A 26,269-nucleotide genomic window follows, 5' to 3' on the forward strand; every position below is an offset into this window, starting at 1 on the left:
TTAGCTCCAGTAGTATATCTCTTAATCATCTCTTTTTCTGCAAACAACGCCATATCATCAGCAAATCTTATGCACTTTTTATATAGGGCTGCACTTTCAGCTAAAAAGGCCATATTTGGAGTTATCATGTTCTGACCAAACACCACAGAATTGACAATATTAAAAATAAATTGTTTTGAACATATTATAACTGGAATGGACAGTAACAGGTTAACAAGAAAACTATTAGTATACCAGGCACGAGGGAACCGATCCGTCGGACGAGCTAGTACACGATGGGAAAATTCTTTAAGAAGGAGCTGTTTTCAGCCTAGCCATGAAGTGTGGGAGAAAAGAGGAAGAAATACTCCATTTTTATTATTTTGGTCTACGGAAAAATATTAAATTTTACTCAATTTATATTTTATTTTTGATCCAGGGAAAACACTCGTAATTAATGCAAATATTAATCTTTTATTCACTGATTTACAGCACCATTTTTTGATGGAGGTAAAATTTTAGTCTTTAATTTGTTGTTTTTCCAGATGTTTGTAGCAATATTGCAAGGAATCCTTGACGCAAAACAAGTTCTAAGTACCGCCTCGGATTCTGTACTTCACCCAATATTGGAGGTCCAATCGCAGCTTTGATAAGTCCGTCGAAGAAGGCCAAGACTCAGTGTGCTAGGAGAATAGATCATTTAACGAATCAGGAATATCTGAATGTCGGTTTTCCCATGACTGTTAGGGCTCATCCAGACATTTTTATTGGCGCCTTAGGGAAGGCAAGATTGAGTGTATCACTTTAGGAGACACGCCAATTGCCTGTTTTGATTGACTTTAGCAAATGTGCTCAAGCTTTTCTGCCTGAGAGCATGTATTTGTGGCGGAGTGGATAATTGTAACAGAATGGTAGGATGTGGGAGGTCCTGGCAAAGAGAGAGACTGGGGGTGGGCATGATTACTAGCTTCAGCCTGAATCATCTAATAATTTTGAAAAACATGATATGCATTCTATTACAATTTTTATGTTATTTAACAACGCTGTATTAACTACCAGGTTGACCGGAAGTCAGTGCTGTCATTCAACATTGTAACGCACTGCAGACAAATAAATAAATAAATAAATAAGTAAATAAATAACTAAATAAGTAAACAAATAAGTAACTAAATAAATAAATAAGTAAGTAAATAAATAACTAAATAAGTAAATAAATAAGTAAATAAATAAATAAATAAATAAATAAGTGAATAAGTAAATAAGTAAGTAAATAAATACATAAATAAATAAATAAATAAATAAATAAATAAATAAATAAATAAATAAATAAATAAATAAATAAATAAATAAATAAATAAATAAATAACCAGGTTATCAATTAAAAAGGAATAAGAAATAGAAGATATTATAGAAATTATAAATATCTATATATAAACACAGATAGTTCACACATATTATTATGACAAGAATGGATAGTACTGTAAAAAAACACTAAAAGTGTACTACTACCAGACCACAAGGGAGATCTTATAGAAGACAACTTGAAGATGAAGAGAACAGATATGACTTCAAATGTTGAGGATGGAACAGACCCAAGAGTGCCTAAAACTTGTAGGCTACTGATGATGATGGTGATGATGATGATGATGATGATGATGATGATGATGATTTGAAGAGAATTGTGGTCTCTGTGCTATTTGTTTCACATTCAGTAACTGAAATCAACAACAGCTCCAAGCTGTGCATTGTTGAAACTCATCGAGACCACTATTATAAAAACAAACCAAAATTCCACAAATCGATTGTAACGGGTGACGAGACCTGGTGCTTTCAGTACGATAAAACATCAAAGCGAAATGTTGAGTGAAAGTCAGGAAACTCTCTCCAAGCCAAGGAAGTTCGCCAAGAAAGATAAAAATCAAAACAACGCTGACCATTTTCTACGACAGTGAGAGAATTGTGCACAAAGAACCGGGAGGCAGTTACTGCTGCCTGGGCAATTCTTGACCTGTAAACAGTCTATGTGCTATCGCATCCACTGCAGGCCTATTCACCGGACTATTGTCGGACCATCGGATCTATGCCCCTTCAGCGCTGTCGTCGTTCTTGGAAAAGTTAACGCCTCTACTCACCCCATTCCACCCGTTTCTCTCCCACTACGTCAAACACCAGGCCACGGACCTTGCCGAATAGGGATGTTGCCAAACTTCCGTCAAACAGTGTCATGTCTCTTGAATATTGCTTGTAATACTGTAAGGTTAATTATTACTTATTCATAATTTAATTTAAGTAGGTCTAATGACGCTGATTGACTTATGCAAAATGCTATTACTTGCTTAATAGTATTTCTTTCACCACTCCGTGCTACAGTATTCATGTTGAGTTGACAACACTGGACTGCAAGTGCAAATAAACTGTCCCGCAAGAAGGCTCAAAATTGTGAGTAGTGGGGGAGAGAAAGAGAGAGGGGTAGAAAAGAGAGAAATAGGAATACAGGGAGAGAAATGAATTGCCGAGGCTGAAAAGGAATTAAGGCTCAGTTCGCATATCTTACGGGGGCACAGATCCGATGGTCGAACTATAGTACTGTATGACTTATTGTTCTAAAACCTCAAAACAAGGCTGAAAATCTATTATTTTGATAACGTGAGACCATTCAAAGTGATAAAACGAGAACATTCCACTATTCTTTCAGTTGTTTCTTAAGCGTTGTGTGGAGTTTGTAGGTGCAGGAGGACATAACTTTGAATAAACAATGCAATGGAATCATTTTTTCCAGCATTAATCCTGTTCTCCACTTGACATTCTGTGTGCGTTGCTCTTTGGCATTACCCGATTGCTGCTTTACTTAGCATAACTGTAGAGTCTTTTGCGTGTCTCTAAGTTGGATAAATTATCCCGTTTTATCACCACTAAAGATTCTCGCCAGGACAGTATCTTTCTACGTTTTTTTTCACCTTATTTGCAGGCCAAGAATCACCAACACTGATGGAGTAGACTTCTATTTCCTCGGCCAGTACTTTGAAGGCGAGACAACCGCTTACTTTAAAATTCGAATCCTTAAGCAGAGTGGCGAAATGAAAGAGTTTTCCGTTATGTCATACGATAGTCTCTAGCAGGCTTGGAGAACTGGGCGACAATTGTAGCGTTGCGTCACTCATCGGATACGTCACTCACATCTTCCTTCCATCCCGGCGTCATTGACTTTGTAGGGGAGGGGATTTGTATTCAGTGTCTGTCTTATGTGATTGCGTACGTGCCACAGATACGTCATTCAACGCCGGTGGACTGTGGACGGGGAACCAACGCTTTCCCCATGCTTTCCACCCACTATCGTCAGTTCTGAATCCCTGGTTTATAGGAATTTCGTTCGGTTTCATTAAGGATGAATGATTCCGTAAGCAGTGAAATTGGTAAATACGCATTGCTTTTGTTTTTAAAATATTGCTTTGTTACTATAACGATACACACTTATAAGGGAAGTACCTACTCGAGTTGTCAGAAAGAAATATTGGATATTTCTACATCATTAGCATGGGCTATGACGTAGTTATGGAATATAAAAAGAAATTCATTCATTCATTTAGTGTTCTGCCCAAGGGCAGGTCTTTCACTCCAAAAGTAATGCACAACATTTTATTTTTAATCTATTTTTTATTCTACACCTTTGCAATTTATGGAGGCCATAGATACATTTTTCTCGCTTATATTCGTAATTTTGCTTGATGTGAGTCCAGCTCAGCCCGAATCCTGCTATAGTAACTCCCTCTACCGATGAGTCATGCCGGAGGTTTCTGAAATGAAACTGAAATATCTATATGTTTGTTGTTGCATAAACGTGAAATTCTCCATAGCGTTTTGCGTGATTTGTAGTATGTTGTCTGTCCCACTTAACAATATTCTTGTCTCTTTAACCGATGTTGGCAGACAGCCAGACTTGTAAAGCCAATGAAACAACTTAAAGAACGCTGCATTTTTTATATGATGAAAGAAAATGAAATCGAGAATTACACTCGTTCCGAACTAGAAAATTGCAATTAATACTTAATTCCAAATACTGCTATTGAAATGTGATTTATCGTGACGAAGAAAACTGAAATATATCATTTTTACATGTCCATTTTTGTCCTTAGGAATGTTTTAAGGTAATGAAAGAATGGGAAAAGTGGGAACGAGTTATATTTGAACAAATTAAAAATATTTAGTCTACGATAACACATTAATTTATAGTTGTAGCACTGTAAATCACACACAACTTTAACCAAGTTCTATCTAACGGCAAATAAAACAAAAATGACAGCTTTCATGGGTTTTTGTCTTTCACAGTTTATGTGATGAGTAGAGTCCTGCGTTTGGTTAATTTGAATACAAGTTAGGTGTACTTCGATCATACTAGCTTCACGCTGCGTTCTCTCCCCGCACGCTTTGTTACTTTGTGTTTATATCTATTCATGCACCTGTATCAGTGAACAACAGGAATACTACTCTTGTACAAAATAACACTTGGGTTTAATAACAATAACGAAGTATTTATTTCAAGGCAGCTTATCTATACTAATAATAAATCTGTAGCCGAAATTTTTCTGGTAATTTTCGATTTTCCAAAAAAAAAAAAAAAAAAAATGGTCCTAACATATATAATTAACCGCTCTGAAACTGAAAATCGCTTTTTTGAAATTTTTGTCTGTCTGTCTGTCTGTCTGGATGTTTGTTACCTTTTCACGCGATAATAGCTGAACCGATTTATATGAAAATTGGAATATAAATTAAGTTCGTTGTAACTTAGATTTTAGGCTATATGGCATTCAAAATATTTTATTTAAAAGGGGGGTTATAAGGGGGATTGAATTAAATAAATCGAAATATCTCCCTTATTATTAATTTTCATGAAAAATATTACATGACGAAAGTTTCTTTAAAAATAATTTCCGATAAGTTTTATTCTATGTAAAATTTTGATGGAACTGATATTTAATGAGATAAATGAGTTTCAAAATTACAATAACAACGCCATCTAAGGCGGTGTAATGAAATAAAAAAACAAATGACTTCGTCTATAAGGGGCCTTGGACAACAACAATCGAAAGCTATGAAACATAGCCTACGGAGAATGTTTCTGTGTTTGTATGAAGTAATATCGGAAGCTAAATTAACCGATTTGTATAATTAATTATTAATTCACCATTGGAAAGTGTAGGTTCTCTAGATAGACGTAATACTATAATGTTATTACAGTAACTTCTGAGTGAATCGAGGACAGGTAAGATTAAAATAGCTTCTTGTGCACAGAAAACTTGATAGGCTATTCTGCATATTCGTTTCCTGTATCTCCTAAAATAATTTTTATGACCAAATGAGTGGTCTCTGGATCAAAATGATCGCATTTTAATTTTTTTAATACAATTTAAATTAAGTAACATAATAAACGATTTATCCTTCTATCAAACACGAATGTTCCCTGGATCAAATGTCTTATTTTAATTATGTAATTACTTTATATTTATTTCTAACGGGTGCAGCGGAGCGCACGGGTACGGCTAGTATGCAATAAAATAACTTCTTTTTACCACAGTTAGACAAACTAAAAATTTTCAGAAGCCATCTCCTTTATTTTCGGGAGCTACCACATTTTGACCACACATGCAATGAAAAAAACCATTCGATAGTACGTGTACTGAAATATATTAAACAATATTAAATATCTACACAATGTAAACACACGCTCTTAGAGACGATCTGTGCTCTTCACTGAAGCTATGTAGTGACAATATCTTGAGATGCGCAACAAATATAACAATATTAACCTAAGAAGAACAGTCGAATTTCTTCCTACAACCGCTTTTGTTAGCATTATGTATTAGTCGTAGTGGCATAAAAGAAATCGAAGTCTTAAAATATTTTGAACTCAATAAACAATTCAGGCGACACATACAATTTTAGTCGCCATGGCTACGTGCTGTCCGAAATTTGTCTACTCCTGATTTCTGCAGTAAATAAAACGCATTAAGTTACTTTAGATTTGATTAAAATTTGGAATTAACAATGAAAAAAACGTAAATGTGAGCACATACTTAAAGTAAAACAAATTATGAATGCGTGCTTTACACATTACGATGAATGACTGTAAACATTTAAGTGTTTCAAGTAACTAATTTTTCCTTCTTTCTGATAATATTCATGTTCTTCTTTCGTACTGAAGTGCTCGCCACCAAATTCTTATATTAGCGCATTGATCTACAAGCGCCCAGCTTTGTTTTGTTTTCGCATGTTCACTGAATAGCAGGCCTGAATGTGTAATAGGGTCGAGTTCCGCCGATCTATGCTCCATACACACGTACACTGTTTCGGGTAGCTTGGAGGCTTTACGTAACCAAACGCAGGAGATGAGATTTAGACTTTTGAGTTTTACACCATTTCCCTGGAACGTAATATTATCAACGTTTGGGAACTACAGTAGTGACAAAAAAAAAAAACCGGACCGACCTTTATAGCTGATTTCAGAGCCTTGTCCACCCCAGAGCACGATAGACTGGTAACTAAGACTTTCGTGGTTGGAATCCTGCCTGGGAAGGAAACTTTTTTTTGTTCCTTATTCAAATTTATTCCCAATACTTTTCGATTGCTGATAAAATTCATGTTCTGGGAATAATAAGTTAATTAAGTAGTAAAATATCGCTGCAATCGAAAAGTATTGGGAATAAATTTGAATAAGAAACAAAAAAAGTTTCCTTCCCATGCATGATTCGAACCACGAAAGTCATAGTTACGAGTCTATCGTGCTCTGAGTTAACAAGGCTCTGAAATCAGCTACAAGGGTCGGTCCGGTTTTTTTGCCACTACTGTACACAGTGCCATTAAAACAGCCTCCTTGACATATCTTTTGCAAATGGAAATCATAGTTTTTGAAAACATATGAGAAATATTCCCTTTTTCATCCCCTATAACTTTTGTGTATAGAGATTCTTCATAAAATTAAAAATGGGAAAGCTGTGAGAAGTGCTCCATACTTTTTACTTACTTTATGTGTCTTTGGAATGAAAATGCAAGAACATTAACTACAAACGGTTATACCGTTATACAATTCGAAGCATGCTAAAGAACTGAAATATTGCGAAACGCGTAATATATAAATGGAATATATGTATCATCTTCGTGGCGCCATTTTCTTTGGAGTGATTTCAAGAGCCGACTGTATCACACGGAAGTTCTGAATGTGAAAGATTTACTGGCACATGGAAGTGAGACGAAATGATAGTGTACTGGCACGCGTTCGAGAAAATTGGATGGTATGTGGACTATTTACGGTCTACGTGTGGACGTTGCGAATATTGATGATACTGTACTGTTCCTACGAAAACAACGTCATCTGTGATCAAAACATGTTCGACCTAACACTCAATTCTTATCAGAAGCCACTTGTAAAATGTTAGAGGATACATTGCTCCGCCGATTTAGTAGAATGCGTTTGAATCTAAAGAAAGCAGCAAAACAGCACAACGCATAGGTCTACCGGTGGGAAATCATGTCACAAACACGTTCACGTCTCAGTAGGCCTGCTTCTCTCAAAGTAAATATTATTCATCGCTTTGAAAACGGTACAAATATTAATGATATTGCTGGAGAATTTAAGGGTACCTATATACGTGACAGCATTCAGTACCAGGGCATTCATTCATATACGTGAACGACCACAAATATTATCAGAAAATGCAGGCTCTAAATTTCTAAAATTTTATAAGGAAATGAACTCACAATTGGACAAAAATTACGAGGTACCACAACATGACTTATTAGAACTTAAATATCTGATAAAAGTATTAAAAAGTTACTAATAATATATATATATTTTAGAATTCACTTTTTACTTTCAGTTAAATTTTCACACGTATTATTTCATAACTCCATAACCATTAGAGATAGAATTCTGAAATTTTGTGCACTGATTTAACATGCATTTATGCAAAAGGTAGACTACAATAATGCCCATTCTTTGAAAATAGAAAAATTATGTCACAAAACACTATATAAATTTTAATACATTTTATATAGGACAAATAAAAGATTAATTGTATTACAATAAACAACTCTACATGTCTGAGAGTAGTCTACTTTTCACAAATAAGTGTTTATTACATGCAGGAAAAATATTAAAAATGTCAGAGAGACCATAACAATGTTATGGTTACCAAATGATCTAACTGCAGAATTCTTTTGTTTTTTTCCCCCCATACTTTGATAAAAAACTGGTTCAAAAAATATTATTAGCAACTTTTTTTTATACTTTTATCAGATATTTAAGTTCTAATAAGTCTTGTTCTGGTACCTTCTAATTTTTGTGCAATTGTGAATTCATTTTCTTATAGAATTTTAGAAATTTAAAGCCTGCATTTTCTAATAATATTTGTCGTCGTTCACGTACATATACCCTTAAGGTAATATTTATTTCTTTTTTTTTATTTCTTTATTGATTTTTTTATTTGTTTGTATTTTCATTTAATTATGTTAATTATTTATTTTTATTATTCAATTAATGAATATATTTATTATTTAAATTTATTTATTTATATCATCATCATCATCATTATCATCCTGACACATATTAGGCTGAGTGGCCTGTAACAGTGGTCTTGTTTTCTGTCCATCTCTTTTGAGGTCTGCCAATGGATCTTTTCCCCTCGGTCGTTAATTTAAAATTTGGAAATCTGTTGTTGCTCATTATGTCGAAGTGATTTTTCAAGTTTTCTTGATTATTAGTTATAATTTACTTTTATTAATAGGTATATTTATATTTATATTGAATTCAGGATTTAAGCCACAGTCGCATTTGTCGCATTTTGCTACTAGACTTCTAAAAATGCAAGAAACTTTGAATGAGAATGTGAAAAAAATGCGATAACCACATTGGATTTTAGAAACGAAGATGATAATGGAGAAAATGAAATCAGAGATGTGTTTGAACTAATCTGAATTTAAATGAAATGCTAATGACATGGACAATGTTTAAAAATGGTATTGAGCAAGAGATGTTCAGGAATTGATTCCAAAGAGTTGGTGGAATTCATGTAAGTTAAATGAAGAATTTCTTCTAATTGATTTATATAATTCCATCGCACACTGTAAATTGTGAGCGAGGATTTAGTTGCATGAATCTTGTAAAAACTGGAGTTAGAAACCGCCTTTCAGTAAAAAGAGTTAGCATTCTGCTAACAATAAATCTTAAAGGGTCTACTAGTAAAGAATTTCAATGTTTAGAGTACCCATAAAATAACGTATTTTAATGTGATGTAAATTCAGCAGTAATTGATTCTAAACATACTTATATCTAATGATTTACTTACATATATATATATATGTGATAAGATGGATTGAAAGTAATAAAACTCAAAGAAATAAATTCTATAATTTTTTGTTTCTGCATCCTTTATTAATTTAATCTTTCTGTACAATTATTTATAATATTGCACAAGCATTTTGCAATTTGCACAAATATAATTTTTCATTTGTGCATTTTTGCGACAATTGTTTATTTTCTAGCTTAAACACTGCAAAATATACATGCACGTATGCACTTAAAAAACCAGAATATATGCACTAAAATAGCAAACTGTGCACTGTTAAAATAAAAGAAATATATTTTATTTTAAACAAATTAGACCTACCATTATTGACGGTTTTTCTGTTATACATAAGAATATTGAGATACCGTCAGTTGCTAAAGTTGCGTGTCCTTCAACCCACTGCTTAAGCAGTACACTTCTGCCACATTTTTTGTTCGGCATCGTTGATAAAACTAATTCAAAATTGATATGTTTTACGTTCTAAAATACAGTTCACTTTACGCATCATCGAATTTTCTCTGACTTGTCACCACAATACAATGAAATATTCTGATTTACCACGTCTGCAAGTTGAAGACAGGAAATTGCCTTATCGGGACTAATTCATTGTTGAGGCCGGGGAAATTCGAATTTAGTGAGCGCAAAGAAGTCTATCAACAATTCCTGTAATTTCCGCGCCGATCATATTGCAGCGTTCTCGTGACAACTGCCAAAATCTTATGCACGTGCGGAATATATACGATAAAGCGGCTTCTTGTTTTCATTATCTGTTACTTTAATCTCAACTTTCATCCATCTTAACGTTTCTGTATTATACATTTGTACAGAGTCAGCAGTGCATATACCACCTCTTTCGTCTGTCTCTTTCCTTTCCGCTGTAAAGCGCTCAGGCTCTCCTGAGCTCTAAAGCGCGCGCTTGCTCCTATGGGCGTCAATTGACATGCCTGCCTTATGGAGTGCTTTATTGATTGCCGCGGAATTGTTCGCAATGATTCGCCGACAACAGTGTACTGTCTGAATGTTTCCAGATTGCAATAAATAAAATATAACTACTGTAATGTGTTTCAATGTCCGTGTTTCTTCTATACTCCAATTCTACCATTTTTCGTATTCTTAATCTTGGTTAAGCACCAGATAGCAAACAAATAAAATATGCGTTTATATACCCTAAAAGTCGAAATATGCATTAACCCCTTAAATATATTTATACAGGTGTAAGGGGTATAAGTGCCGTCCTTTTCACAGTCGTTGGGGACGGTCTACAGGATCAGAAAATGTCCATAAAACATAGGGTCAAAACTTGATAGTTTTCCCAGAAAAAATATTTATTTTCTTATTTTATTTGCGTTATATTGCTTATATCGTTAGTAAAATTACGAAAACAGTTACATCAGTAGGTGCATCTAACAAAGACTTAATATTAGTTTAAATAAATAGTTGTGTGTTCCATTAAGTTTTCGTGAAATTAAATAAAAATGCATGCTTAAATTTGTTAATATTCTGGCGTGAGAGACGTGGCAACGTGTTCAGCAGGCAGTACCCTGTACAGACGTACGTACATGTCACCTGAGTTCAAGCTCCCTGTCCATAGGTATACTGCAGAGCGGATGACGGTTCAGTACAGGGTATTCAATAAACAACTTACAATGTCATTTACAGTTTAGGAATATCATCTGTTATTAATTTATGGAGAAAGTCATCGTAATTCAAGTGAGGCAAAAAGGATGTACAGTAGTGGCAAAAAAGCTGGACCAACCCTTGTAGCTGATTTCAGAGTCACAGATTCAAATTTTGCTAGTCACAAAACACATCCATCTTGCATAATTAATTGTGACAATGAAATTTATTGCATTTGTTCGATTCTTACCGTCTTTTATTTCCTTCAGTGCCTCAAACTTACAGACGAAACAACTTTGAGAGTTTTATTTTCATCTGGCATCAATATTACATTTCTACCTCTATTCGGCAAAGATAACTGCGTATTTTTACATTAAATAGCAGTACATACCTCTGGCTTCACTATCCATATTGAAATTACCACAGTTTGACACAATACACACCACAGGATTCTTTTGTAACAGCTACAAGAGTCGGTCCGGTTTTTTTGCCACTACTGTACAGTCAACGTTTTCCTCAAAAAAGGTAACCTAATCGACGAATTTTTGTAGTAGTTTTTCAACGATTTTTTAGAAACTATGAGTATCTTACCCCATTTCGAAAATCACACAACCAAAAATTTCTTTAAAAATTATACTGCTTTACGGAAGCGGAAGAGATTAAAATGTTGCATTAGAAAAAAAAAGTTCTTGTGATTTTGTACAGAAAACCATTATTGTTTATTTTTTAGACGTCCAATAAAATTGGAGCAATATTGTTACATAAAATGTAAATTTACCATAATGTTCTATTAATGAGATTGAAGGTTTGTATTTGCTGCTCGTTTTATGTAAACAACAGTATTATTATGGTCCGCTCCTGCATTAGAACAGAGCATCTGTACCGGTATGTCTGTACCCGCTTGAACTGTACTGTGTACTTATAAACCCATTCCTTCCTATCCAGCAACGTTGCAAAAGTCTAATATTGTAAACTTTAATAATTAGTTAAATATTGCAATTAGAAAAAAATTGTAAGGACATTTTTTCTTCCTTATGACATGAATAATCATCAGTTAAAATAATAGCACTTATACCCCTTACACCATGTATATGTATGCACTATAAAATCTTGACCTTTGTTTACAAATAACTTGAAATGCATTTATGCAATGTTAGTATAGACGTATAATTACAACCAAGGAATAAAATACGCAAATATGCTAAAATCCGGTCCCTAGTATGACAATACTTGCGCTTATAGTATTATATGGAGGTATAATACTCGTACATCGTGTTTTACATTAGGCCTACACACATGCTTTCCCGGCACCAGTCTTATTAACCTGGACTAGCAAGTAGTAAAACGGAATGCTCTTTCGTAACAGTCTGCGAATGGAACAGTTCCAAATAAGCTGCGCTTTATAAATGGAACATATTTTTTCCGTTAAATATTTTACGTTGTAACGAATATAACTGATATTTTACATGCAACTTCATTGCATAAGTTGTATATGATTATGACTCGTCACGAGAATATTGTACGAAATGGAAATATAAAAATTGTAAATTTATCTTTTGAAGAGGTGGAAAAATTCAAATATCTGGGAGCAACAGTAACAAATATAAATGATACTCGGGAGGAAATTAAACACAGAATAAATATGGGAAATGCCTGTTATTATTCGGTTGAGAAGATTTTATCATCCAATCTGCTGTCAAAAAATCTGAAGGTTAGAATTTATAAAACAGTTATATTACCGGTTGTTCTGTATGGTTGTGAAACTTGGACTCTCACTCTGAGAGAGGAACATAGGTTAAGGGTGTTTGAGAATAAGGTGCTTAGGAAAATATTTGGTGCTAAGAGGGATGGAGTTACAGGAGAATGGAGAAAGTTACACAATACAGAACTGCACGCATTGTATTCTTCACCTGACATAATTAGGAACATTAAATCCAGACGTTTGAGATGGCAGGGCATGTATCACGTATGGGCGAATCCAGAAATGCATATAGAGTGTTAATTGGGAGGCCGGAGGGAAAAATACCTTTGGGGGGCCGAGACGTAGATGGGAGGATAATGTTAAAATTGATTTGAGAGAGGTGGGATATGATGATAGAGACTGGATTAATCTTGCTCAGGATAGGGACCAATGGCGGGCTTATGTGTGGGCGGCAATGAACCACCGGGTCCTTAAAAGCCAGTAAGTAAATAAGTAAGTAAGTAAGTAATTAAGTTGTCTGAGAACACTTTTTTATGCGTCTCCTCCTGTTTGCAGTTCATTAGTAACCAAATGACAACATAGTTTATCGAGGTAGACGTACTCTCTATACAGGTATGGTTCATTTCAACCTTAAAGAGAGGTGAAGTTCTGTGATTCTACCATGAAAAAGTAAAAGTATTTCCTTTGAATTTTATGAAGGCGCTTGGGCGAGCATGGAAGGTAGAATCCATGCTTTCGTAACCTCTGTACTAAAATAAGATGATCTGATCGGCACCAAGCACCGACCGCCTTTTACGATGATTATCTTCAATAAATATGATTTGTAGGTCATAACATATTAATCGTATAATTATTTTTCATTTGTTCTGGAGGTCTGTCTCGGGATTTCTCAGAGTGAAAGGTATTTAGTATTTATTGCTACATACAATACAAAATAAATACATGTTATGGAAGTAGCGCACACCCATTTGAATAAGCTCCTGTTCGGGGGCTTATTGTACTTATCGGCGGAATTGGTGATACCGAGATGGTATTTGGCGAAAAGTCCGAGAAATCTCCAAACAATTACCTGGTATTCTTCTCTCAATTGGGGAAATTCCGGAAAAAAACATAACCAGATGGTCAGCCAAAGCGGGATAATAATAATAATAATAATAATAATAATAATAATAAATAAAAGACTATTTTCGTGAAACTCTGGAAACATGTTTATTTATTAGCATTGAAACATTATCTGTTTACTTCATATCGATGGCTAAGAAGTGATGCCTTGTACCTACAGAACTGGTCATTTAGTTTAACTACATTATTTTTATCTTCACAAAATTGGACAGTTAACTAATCTATTTTCCTCAAGTAGAAGATCTTGCAAAGCAGAAACATAATATTTAAAAATGTTTTCTATTTTGGGGGGAAAAAAATAATTTTTAAAACCGTGGTTTGATTAATCTGCAGATTTACATAAACGAGATATCACTTCTTAGCTATCGATATAATGAAACAGTAAATAACCTAGATGTTGATAAAGCGTCGTAAAATAACCTACTAAAAAAATAGAAACAGTAAAAGATAAAATAGTTGGTCCCAAAACCGCATTGCGAAACATTTGCAGTCGGGAGTACAGCGACTGTTCGACATAGAGCCGCTGAAGTCGGGAGCGATCTCACACGCCTTCTGTTGTGGTGTACTGGAACTAAGTTCGAGAAGTATCGTGCGAGTGTTACATCGAAACTTCCTGCGGTGCATGTGCGAAGTGAATGGCGCGGAAATTCAACCCTGGTTAAAGTCTAAAATTACAATATATACAGTGCATATACTCACAAACAATGTTACATTTAATTTCACATTGTAGTGCGAGTGTAAGTTATGTTGTGTCCAGCATATGATTCAGACTAAAGTATCCATTATAAAGTATTTGTCATATTTGTCAGACTCATTGTCATTCGACTTTCCGAATTTAGACCTTTGCAGTCTGTTTCCAAACGAATTTCGTCTCCTACTCTCTAAAGACATCAGCCATTTCTAGTTTTTTTCTTTTTGTGTTATAAAAATTTTTGAGAGGAACCTCCATGTTAATTTGTGAAATATATGAAGAAACGCACAGTGAACGTTTTGAATTTTGAAAAAAAAAAAAAAATATATATAACTATATATATTTTTTTTTAAATCATAAAAATATTTTTTTTCATATAGGAGAAATACAGTGTTTTATACATACCAATTTTCATTATTGTACAAGATAGAGTAATGGAGGAAAAAATGTTGAATATTTCCAAAAATTTTACGGCTGTAAGCTGTACCTAACCCTTTAATAGTATTTGATTTACGAGTGTGTTTAAATATGCTTTGAATGGTAGTCGTTTGAATTGAAATAACTTTAAACTCAACAGTGGTTCGCCATAATGATCTTACCTTTATTTTATTTAAAATTTTAGTTGTACAAAACTGTATACACTCATACATAAAAAAGAGATTGTATGTAGAAGTCGCTTGCCCCCTCCCCCCCCGAGGAAGGCCCTCATGCAAGAACTCCAGTCTAGTGATCTTCTCTTGTTGGAAATTATTTATGACTGCTGCAATAATTGTATCAACTGTGTTCCGCTTCTTTGATTTTCTTCTGTCGTTATTGCTTCGAAGCTTGATGTATGTAATGAAAGATGGATAGAACAGAGAAAAATTCTCTCCGGCACCGGGACTCGAACCCGGGTTTTCAGCTCTACGTGCTGACGCTTTATCCACTAAGCCACACCCGATTCCAGTTCCGATGCCGGATCGAATCCTCTCAGTTTAAATTCTACCTCTCTGTTCCCCTTTGGTGGCCTACCCTCATGTACTGTGTCACAGAATGTGACAGTGGCACAATGTCCAACGCACTATGAACAGAGGTGCACTCATTACGAGTGATTAAGTGGCCGCGATCCGACGGGATGAGCGCCGTCTTGAATCACTAAGTGATTACTTACGCATATCATATTATTATGATGTACCGCAGTACAGTAGTGGCAAAAAAAAAACCCCGGACCGACGGAATAATCAAAGTTCCCAAAATGAGTCACTGCGCATGCCACGCCCGCATTCACAAGATAGGGAGTAATCTATTGAAATTGTTGTAGTTTCGACTGCTGACGTAGCCCATTTCGAAAGCCATTAGAAAATAAGCTGGTAAAATTCATGTTCTGGGGATAATAAGTTAATTAAGTAGTAAAATATCGCTGCAATCGAAAAGTATTGGGAATAAATTTGAATAAGGAACAAAAAAAAGGTTTCCTTCCCAGGCAGGATTCGAGCCACGAAAATCTTAGTTACCAGTCTATCGTGCTCTGGAGTGAACAAGGCTCTGAAATCAGCTACAAGGGTCGGTCCGGTTTTTTTTCCCCACTACTGTACATATGATATTCCCATGCAGGAATTCTGCGTTATCATGTGATGAAGGATGGAGTTAGGGGGTTAGTGAGGTTTAAAAAGGGCGCGTCAGCTACTATGGCTATTTGCGCCCTTATCTAAAATCCTTCACAAAACAGAAACACAATACAATAATCAGAATGCTTAAAAGAACTAAAAAGCGTTGTGATGGTTAAAACGAGGTTCACAAATGCAGTTTCAACAAGGTGATGCATAAAAAACATAACAGTGAGCAGTTCTCAGATCCTAGCCAGTATGAAGGTGGATGGAACGGAGAAAAATTCTCTCCGGCACCGGGACTCGAACTCGTGTTTTCAGCTATTCGTGTTGACACTTTATCCACTAAGCCACACCGCTTTCCAGTTCCGATGCCGGATCGAATCCCATTAGTGCACCTCTTACCTAGTGCATTGGACATTGTGCCACTGTCACATATTCTGTGAATTAAAATAAGGAGATTAAGTTATATCAGGTATGCTCATTCTCTGACTCCTAATTACGTTCTGTAATCACAACCTTCGAATGTAGAGCGTGCTGTTCCCCGTTCGAAGCTCGACGGATGGCTGCAGAAGGCAGTTCAAGTACTTAGTAAACGCACGAACAGTGCGGGACAATGACACAGTCAAAACCTTCTGTAGGCAAACGATCATTCCGTACAGTGTGGGAGGAAGACTATTTTTGTTGTACGTTCGGTGAAAATGGAAAGTGATTACTATACTGGGTGTTCAGTTCAAAATGTGTCATGGCTCGCTGAATGTCGTCGTGTGGCTAGTCGTTGAGCCTAGAGAATTCAATCTTCCTACACTTCCGCAGAGGCGTATTACCTAAATGCGAGAGAAGTTGCCTAGCAAGTACGGCGTTCATTCTGAAGATTACTTACCGATACGTACGGTAACACCAGTGGTGGCAAGAATGTGAACTGTTTGGAAACACATACTGAAGTGAATTTTTTTTCTTACTGTCGGGATATGGGGAGAGGGTTAAGACGATTACTTACGCATTTGTTGACATTAACTTGGACGGTCAACATGGACACGGAGCATTTTGATTTGTGTTGTGGAATGTTGCCGTACGCAATCGATGATAACAAATACCCTGCGTACGACTTGCCCGCGCAAAACACAGTTCGAAAGAGGTTATGGTAGCACACAGACTTTACAGACCGCCATCTGTTGCTACGACATTCAAGTTATACCGTACACGTTCTCAAGTTCAGATTGAACGCTTTGGTTAATAGGCAACTTCTCTGACATAAAAGCTGAAACTCGCTTCAAATCGCTGACTCACAACAGTGACGTCATGACACACTTTGAAATGAACACCCAGTGTTGTAAGGTACTGTCAGAATACCACTGAGCAACATAAAACTACATTATAGGCTCTGCTACCCAGAACATGCGGAAGTGGCAGAGAAGCTGTTTTCTGTAATATAGCCTATTTTCATATACCAATGTTATTATTATTATTGTTATTATTATTAGACCTATTATTATTATTACTATTATTATTGTTATTGTGGTGATTTTATTCCAGCAGAAATATATATTTTGATAAAATAATTTTTCAGGGATGCAACGTGCATTACAGCTTCAAGAATTGAAAGCACTTCATGAAAGGCCAAACATTGAAGAGAGTCGAACAATTCAGAGTCAATGTTTTGGAGCAAGTTAGCCTATGTAGTATGTTGGGAATTAGCTAAGGCAGTAAAACCCTTCACGGATGATGAACTTGTAAAGAGATGTATGGTCCCTGAACAAAATATAGTTAATTATGTCTCTGTACTGCAACAGTTCAAATATGAATTCACAAAACATAGTTTTAGTGATTTTAGACGTATGGAGAGTGATATTAGTATTTTTGTTACTCTTTTCATAAATTTAGTACAATCCGTGAGAGTGCAGTTCCAGGACGAGATAATTGATTTACTAAGTAACGTAGAATCCAGAACTAAATGCAGAGAATATGACTTGACAAGCATAGAATTATTTAAAAAATGAACAAATCTAAATATTACAAGATGAGCTTATTCGTTGCCACTATGTTAGCTACCTTCGCCTCGACATATGTGTGCGAACAATTATTTTCGAGAATGAAGGTTACTAAATCCAAACATAGATCCCGATTAACAGATGAGCATCTTTAGCGCATTGCAGTAAATTCGTTGGAAATAGATTCCCGATTACTTGTAGAAAAGAATGCAGATGTTGAATAGACCGCAAAGTAGACTATATGGTGGAATATGAAAATGTTATTATCTATGATATTATTATATCATAACTATATTAAATATAATAAATAATGTAATAACTGAATGTTGCAGTGTATACTCTTTCCGTTTTCAAATTCAGTTTATTATCCGTATTTGTAAGAGTGTGAGAACCATGCCACGGGCGGTGCTGCAATGTAGTTGCGGAGCCCAGTCCGTACACTGTGTGTGTTATGCAGTGCAGCATCATCCGTGTAATCGGGGCTTTTACAATTTTGAGCATACCTGAGTTATATTAACGAAATTTGAGCATATATAAGATAGTGTTCCTCTAAATTCAGAACTACATAAATTGTGAACTTGTTTCATTTCTGCGTACAGGTTGCATAGTATTGCATACGTTGCAGATATTCAAAACTATTTCCGAAAAAGGAAGCAATAACGTGGGACCAAAATTCTTCATATTTCATTAATCGAAATTCGTGAAATTGTATGGAGACGTCATAGAGCAAGAATGTTTATGTAATGTCTACGTACAAAATAAATACGTATTTATGTAGTAAAATCGGCGAAATATGTAATGTAACATCATCATGAAAATGTGTAGGGAATATGTACCTGACAAATGAGAAATGTTGTTGTTTCTGGATATGGTACACTATTTATGCTGGAAAATCCTTACAGCCCTAGAAGTGATCTCATATTCATGCTAATTCTGGCGCTGAGCAATAAGCTGCACTGTAAAATCTGCATTCAGCATCGGAATTTGCGGATGGAAATGAACTGGACGAGAACGTCATTGGTGAATAAACATATTATTTTTGACATTTAACGTTCGCCTATGCAGTATACAAATTTTAGGCTTGTATGATTAAAGATCAATATTATTAGCCTCAAATCATGCCACAAAAACGTGTTCGTACAAACATTTGTGATTATTCACCAAGCTGTATGATAATCGAGATAACTGTTACGTATTCCGCAGGCTAACCCAGGACTTAAAAGGGATAACACAACAGAAAAAGCCTAAATATGTGTTTTATATAAAAATGGCATGGATATATTCGTTATGATGAAAGTACGTAAACATATTTTAACATTAAATTTTAATATATAAAAGGAATTTCCCCTGTTCGTAAAAGATTTTTACTTCTTACGTTAGTAAATTAACATGAATGAGATTTCAAATGTCCTAAGAATTAGGACTCTCGAGTTATAAAAGAGTAAAGTCATGCCTGTCACAGGCCATAGAGGCCCATAAGGTAGCGGAGTTCAAGGCTTCCACTTCTGAATATTTTAGGCATTTGTAGCACTAGGGAAGGGGTGGCCAACTCTTTGTCTCATCTAGACATTTTGATTGGCTCGCCGATGGCTCAAGATTAATGTTCAGTGAAGTCAACACTTTAAAATAAAAGCTTAAATTATTTTTTTTGTAACAGCTTAGAGGAGTGCAATCTTGATCATCTTTCAAACATTCAACATAATATGTTAAGCAAATATCTCCATATAACGGGGTTATGGGGGACATCATTTGCCTCATTCCCCGTTATAGCTTGACCGTGGTACAGTATTTCGGAATATGATTACTTTAAGATATTTTCGAGGGCATGTTTCTTAGAGTGTTACGTCCACATCCGCGATGTTTCGGACCGAGTTGTGTAGGACGTGGACTGTAGGTCTACTACAAATTATAATAGGGCATAACTTAAAACAATCTCCCTCTTTTTCTCTCTCGTGCAGAAACACATGAATACATAAAAAAAACTACGTAACAGTACTAACAGAAACTTTTTTATATGAAGTTTACCTTCCTGAAAATATCATGTGAAATATAAACTCTAAGGATCGTATTCATAGATATTCTTAGTGCGGGCTTCCGCTGGATGATCAGCGAACTAACTTTTTCGTATTCATAAACCAGTGTTAGCGATATGATATGATATGATATGAATCCTGTACAAGCAACCAGTCGATAGCCGGGGCTAGTTTAGCACGCTTGTAGCGCGGGCTAGCGAAATGTCTATGAATAGCACCCTAAGCTAGCGAAATGTCTATGAGTAGCACTGTTTTCATAGATATTTCGCTAGCCCGCGCTACGAGCGTGCTAAACTAGCCTCGGCTATCGACTGGTTATTTGTACAGGATTCATAGACATTCTCAGCGAGGGCTTCCGGTAAAGGGCCGTATCCATAGACATTCTTAGCGCTAGCTTCCGGTGGATGATCAGCGAACTAACGTTTTTCGTATTCATAAACCAGTGTTAGCGATATAATATGATATGATATGATATGATATGAATCCTGTACAAATAACCACTCGATAGTCGGGGCTAGTTTAGCACGCTCGTAGCGCGGGCTAGCGAAATGTTTATGAATAGCACCCTTATCATTTTATTTTATTTCGTCATTAAGTTTACATATTATACCGGGATCACTTTCCCTTTTTTTGCATTGTTGTGCAGTATGTTATTCATATTTCTCCAAGTGGCGGCCTGAACACCTGTAGACTTCTAACACATGAGTACAGGCTGTTACAAAAGAAACATTACATTACTTCCATTCCTCAAATGAGGTACAGAAATTCTTATACATTTATAAATTTAAAATAAATATCATAGTCCAGACACATGATCTGAAGACATTAATTCGTCAGTTTAAGCACAAAAACTTAATCCTAAACAAAAGCAAGAAAGATCTTTTGAATTCAATATTTTCTAACGTTAATAGAAAAAAAAGACTTAACATTGTTTAACGACACGTTAAAAGTGTTACAATTTTTTAAAAAGGTTATGTACCTTAGACAGACGGCCCGTTTCGACGCCGATTCTGCGTCATCTTCAGACGTAGGACACTGAACCGGCGTCGAAACGGGCCGTCTGTCTAAGGTACATAACCTTTTTTAAAAAATTTTAACACTTTTATCGTGTCGTTAAACAATTTTAAGTTTTTTTAAACAAAGTGTTAACGTGAACCAGAATCAATAAAAAAAAGAGTTCAGACAAGTTTGAGGGGGCAGTGCCCCCTATCTCCCCACCTCCATAACTCCGCCTATGTACCCATGTGATATTAAAGACGCGCCATTAAGAGAAGCGTAACTCAGTTCATGATATTGCGGAGAGCTGCCAGTGATACGACTACACTGCTTTGTTACTAGTTTGTGGGCGTGGTCTTGTAACACCGGCACCAGCAGGTTGATCAAAGCAGTGCTCGTTTGTTAGCCGAATTGTAGATGTCTTTGACACGAGTGAAGGGTGAAGCTGGCTGAAGACTAGCCACGCACCCCTGGATCAAATGCGAGGCATAAATAACACCAAGCAAGCTCTGCCGGGTCACAGCGTCGAGGTGCCGAGCTTCAAAGACGGATAGATAGTCGATTCTGGGCGGTATTGGCAGTTCATCGTGTTGCGAGTGTCGTAATAGCCGCGACGCAATAATAGGTGTGTATCAAGCGAACTGTGTGAAGTGTTTGTACTGTCATTGCAAAATACCTCGGCTACAGGTACAAGGTGTGTGCGAAATCTGTTAAGTACAACCTGCTTACTATAATTGTACTAATCTTCTAAGTATATATGCTTGATTTTTTCTCCTTAGCTGAGTGTAGGAGCTAATAATGTAATATTCATTATTTTAATACACTCTAGTTTTAGTGGGTACTCGAATATTAGAAATGGATAGTTAGTATGTTGTGACAGATGCTTAAGAGAAATTGGTAACTTGCCATATTCTTTTGGAAGCTGCCACTTTCGATTTACATTCAGCAAACTCCCACAAAATACATTTAAACTATTGTTCATAAAATTAAATTGTAGTTTTTGTAGGTTATTCCAGCTTCAGGCTTTTATTAATATTTAAGGAACAAAATTAAATTTAATAATAAGGAGAAATACTATGTCTGTAACGGATTAACATATAATGTACAGCAAGGAAGCCATGTAATAATAATAATAATAATAATAATAATAATAATAATAATAATAATAATAATAATAATATTAATGATTTATTTAACCTGGCCTTCTCTAACACTCAACCAGGAGTAAACCTGCGTTACAAAAAACACTACAAATTTACAAAGTACACTACAATTTTACACACAAAACTGAATAAGATAATAATAATAAAATGTAAATAACAAGTAAGTAGAAATCAGACATAATATATAACATACAGAAAGAAAGGAAAAAAAAAAAAAAAACATAATAAAATGTGAACAGCAGGTCAAAATAAATGAGACATACAAAGTATAAAAAATAAGACAATTATTGATAATAATAATAATAATAATAATAATAATAATAATAATAATAATGATTTATTTAACCTGGCAGAGTGAAGGCCATACGGCCTTCTCTAACACTCAACCAGTAGTAAAACTGCGTTACAAAAAACACTACAAATTTACAAAGTGCACTGCAATTTTACACACAAAACTGAATAAGATAATAATAATAAAATGTAAATAACAAGTAAGTAGAAGTCAGACATAATATATAACATACAGAAAAAAAGGGAAAAAAACATAATAAAATGTGACTAGCAGGTCAAAATAAATGAGACATACAAAGTATAAAAAAATAAGACAATTATTGATAATAATAATAATAATAATAATAATAATAATAATAATAATAATAATAATTTATTTAACCTGGCAGAGTAAAGGCCATACGGCCTTCTCTAACACTCAGCCAGGAGTAAAACTGCGTTACAAAAAACACTACAAATTTACAAAGTACACTACAATTTTACACACAAAACTGAATAAGATAATAATAATAAAATGTAAATAACAAGTAAGTAGAAATCAGACATAATATATAACATACAGAAAGAAAGGAAAAAAAAAAACATAATAAAATGTGAACAGCAGGCCAAAATAAATGAGACATACAAAGTATAAAAAATAAGACAATTATTGATAATAATAATAATAATAATAATAATAATAATAATAATAATAATAATAATAATAATAATAATAATAATGATTTATTTAACCTGGCAGAGTGAAGGCCATACGGCCTTCTCTAACACTCAACCAGTAGTAAAACTGCGTTACAAAAAACACTGCAAATTTACAAAGTACACTGCAATTTTACACACAAAACTGAATAAGATAATAATAATAAAATGTAAATAACAAGTAAGTAGAAATCAGACATAATATATAACATACAGAAAAAAAGGGAAAAAAACATAATAAAATGTGACTAGCAGGTCAAAATAAATGAGACATACAAAGTATAAAAAATAAGATAATTATTGATAATAATAATAATAATAATAATAATAATAATAATAATAATAATAATAATAAAATAGTGCAGTACAAAGCATACAATGAATACAATATTTTTAGGTACACACAGTAAGGAAAATTATGATTATATATAGCTCAACTTATCACATTATAGATATACCATTATCGGAAAATATGAAAACAAAAATATAAAATAAATTAAATATCACTAGAACATAAAAAGATGTGAATACATGGAAACATGCAATACAACAGAATATACATATGAATGCATAAATACAATGAAGTATTTGCACACATGCACCAACTCGTATGTACGCATACAAAAAAATCTTCATACATACTGCATAAATACACGTGGATACATGATCACGAACATATACATACATACTGACACATATTTTCATGCATACGAGTATATAAACATACACCGACGTTCATACATAAACAAAGGTAGGTGAAGGTATCCCCTTCAGCAGACATGCTAGCGCTTGGAGTCATAGAAATAGTCCTCAGTGTTTTCTTGACTTCTGTACAGATTGAGTTGTGTTCAACACCACATTCAGACTGCCTCTTCATTACCGAGAAAGATTAGGTATTTAATATTTGATATGAAGTTGAGTGGATCCCTGGGCCGTTGTCGTAGTTTGGCAACGAGAAAAATCCTGGCACAATTCAGAATTAAACCCGGGATCTACCAGTTTGTAGTCAGTTACTCTACCAACTGAGCTATCCACCTTTCCACGTGTGTACACACAATATGCAAATATAATATGTGAACGTAATGTAATATAATCTAATGCAGTGCAATATAATAGTACATTATGCAACGAGCCTATAATGAAGGTAATTAAGAAGTGAGTATGGATATTTATGAAACGAGCGCAAGCGAGTTTCATAATTTTCATGCGAGCTTCTTAATTACCATTATAGGCGAGTTCATATTTCAAACTTGATATTATTAATTTTATTTGTATCTGACCTTGAGCGATGTCCCGTATGTTGTGAGATGTGCGCAGACGCGAAAGTATTGATTTTTTCCGAGGAACAGATGCCCACATTGACCTTGCTAGGCCACAAGAACCTACAGAGATAACATTGAAATTAAATTAGACATTGAAAAACGAGATGACAAATTGAATTTATTTGAATATTATTTACAATTAACGCTAATTATTACAGTAACAGAACATAACCTTCTGCGACAGCATTGGATTTCCAGCCTCCGTGACTTTTCGCTAATTCTCTTTCGATTGCATATCCGAGAATAATCGATACTTGCGGTTTTATAACGGTAGAAAGCTGACCTGTCATTGGCTGAACAGTTGTAACCTGAGTCGTCATTGGCTGAAAGACCTGACCTTTAATGAGTAGGTGTACTTTAATGACATGCATTAAAGGTCTGCTACCAGGTGTATAATTACTACATTTCGGCATGGTCGAGCATAAAGTAATGTATGTATGTATGTATGTATGTATGTATGTATGTATGTATGTATGTATGTATGTATGTATGTATGTATGTATGTATGTATGTATGTATGTATGTATGTGTGTGTATGTATGTATGTATACATACAGAAGAATGCATTTCGGTATAGCTCGTAATGTTTTATTAGACAGCCATCCCTAAAAGAGGTTCACTTAACACTAGGAAAACGTGTTAAAATTTTACATTATACCTTCGAGTGCGAAAAGTGCTTTTAACACTGACGTTCAACTGTTTGCGCCGATTTTCAGTCGTTTTCCAGCAGATGTCACACGACAGCAGTCGCAACCGATCAATAAATCGATTCAAAAAATTGACAGGCCTATTTTTAAAAAAAATACTGTTTTTGGTTAAAAATGTGTACAAATTAAAGGAATTGCTTCTTAAACTATTCTATTTGTGAAACATTTAAGAATGGAACTTATTTATAAAAATGAATAAATATCATCCGCTTGTTGTACAAGATCACTTTAAATAATCGCAGAGTCATTTGTTTTCATTTTATTATATTTGTCTAATTGCGGCGGCACGGATGTAAAGCTCATTGTTATTTTAAAACTCGTATATTAAAAAAAAAACAAAAGGAGCATCTTCTGCGGAACTCTGGAAAAAGAACTAAGGAAGAGACTAGTGAAGTGCTTTGTGTGCAGTGTGGCATTGTATGGTGCAGAAACATGGACATTACGACGAAATGAAGTGAAACGAATAAAAGCACTTGAAATGTGGATAGCCTATAGAGAAGAATGGAGCGTGTGAAATGGATAGACAGAATAAAAAATGAAGTTGTGTTGGAAAGAGTGGGTGAAGAAAGAATGATGCTGAAACTGATCAGGAAGAGGAAGAGGAATTGGCTGGGTCACTGGCTGAGAAGAAACTGTCTACTGAAGGATGCACTAGAAGGAATGGTGAACGGTAGAAGAGTTCGGGGCAGAAGAAGATATCAGATGATAGACGACATTAAGATATGTGGATCATATGCGGAGACTAAGAGGAAGGCAAGAATAGGAAAGATTGGAGAATGCTGGGTTTGAAGTGAAAGTCCTGCCCATGGGCAGAACACATACATGTATATATATATATATAACGATATATATATATATATATATATATATATATATATATATATATATATATATCGTTAAATATTAGTCCTATAACAATTTTGGTTAGAGTAAAACTTATCGGAAACATATTTTAAAGAAACTTTTGTTATGTAATATTACCCTAAAAATGAATATTAAGTGAGATATTTCGATTTATTTACTTCATTCCCTCTT

At 34.7% G+C, this 26,269-nt stretch overlaps 1 protein-coding gene across 1 annotated transcript in view; it reads left to right on the forward strand.

Annotated features, from left to right (window-relative positions):
- Obsc (Obscurin) overlaps positions 1 to 26,269 on the forward strand; it is a 439,567-nt gene that overhangs the window by 25,944 nt on the left and 387,354 nt on the right. The gene's annotated exons all lie outside the window — the stretch shown is intronic.

Source organism: Periplaneta americana, chromosome 16, assembly GCF_040183065.1.
Source record: "Periplaneta americana isolate PAMFEO1 chromosome 16, P.americana_PAMFEO1_priV1, whole genome shotgun sequence".
Lineage (NCBI taxonomy): Eukaryota > Metazoa > Arthropoda > Insecta > Blattodea > Blattidae > Periplaneta > Periplaneta americana.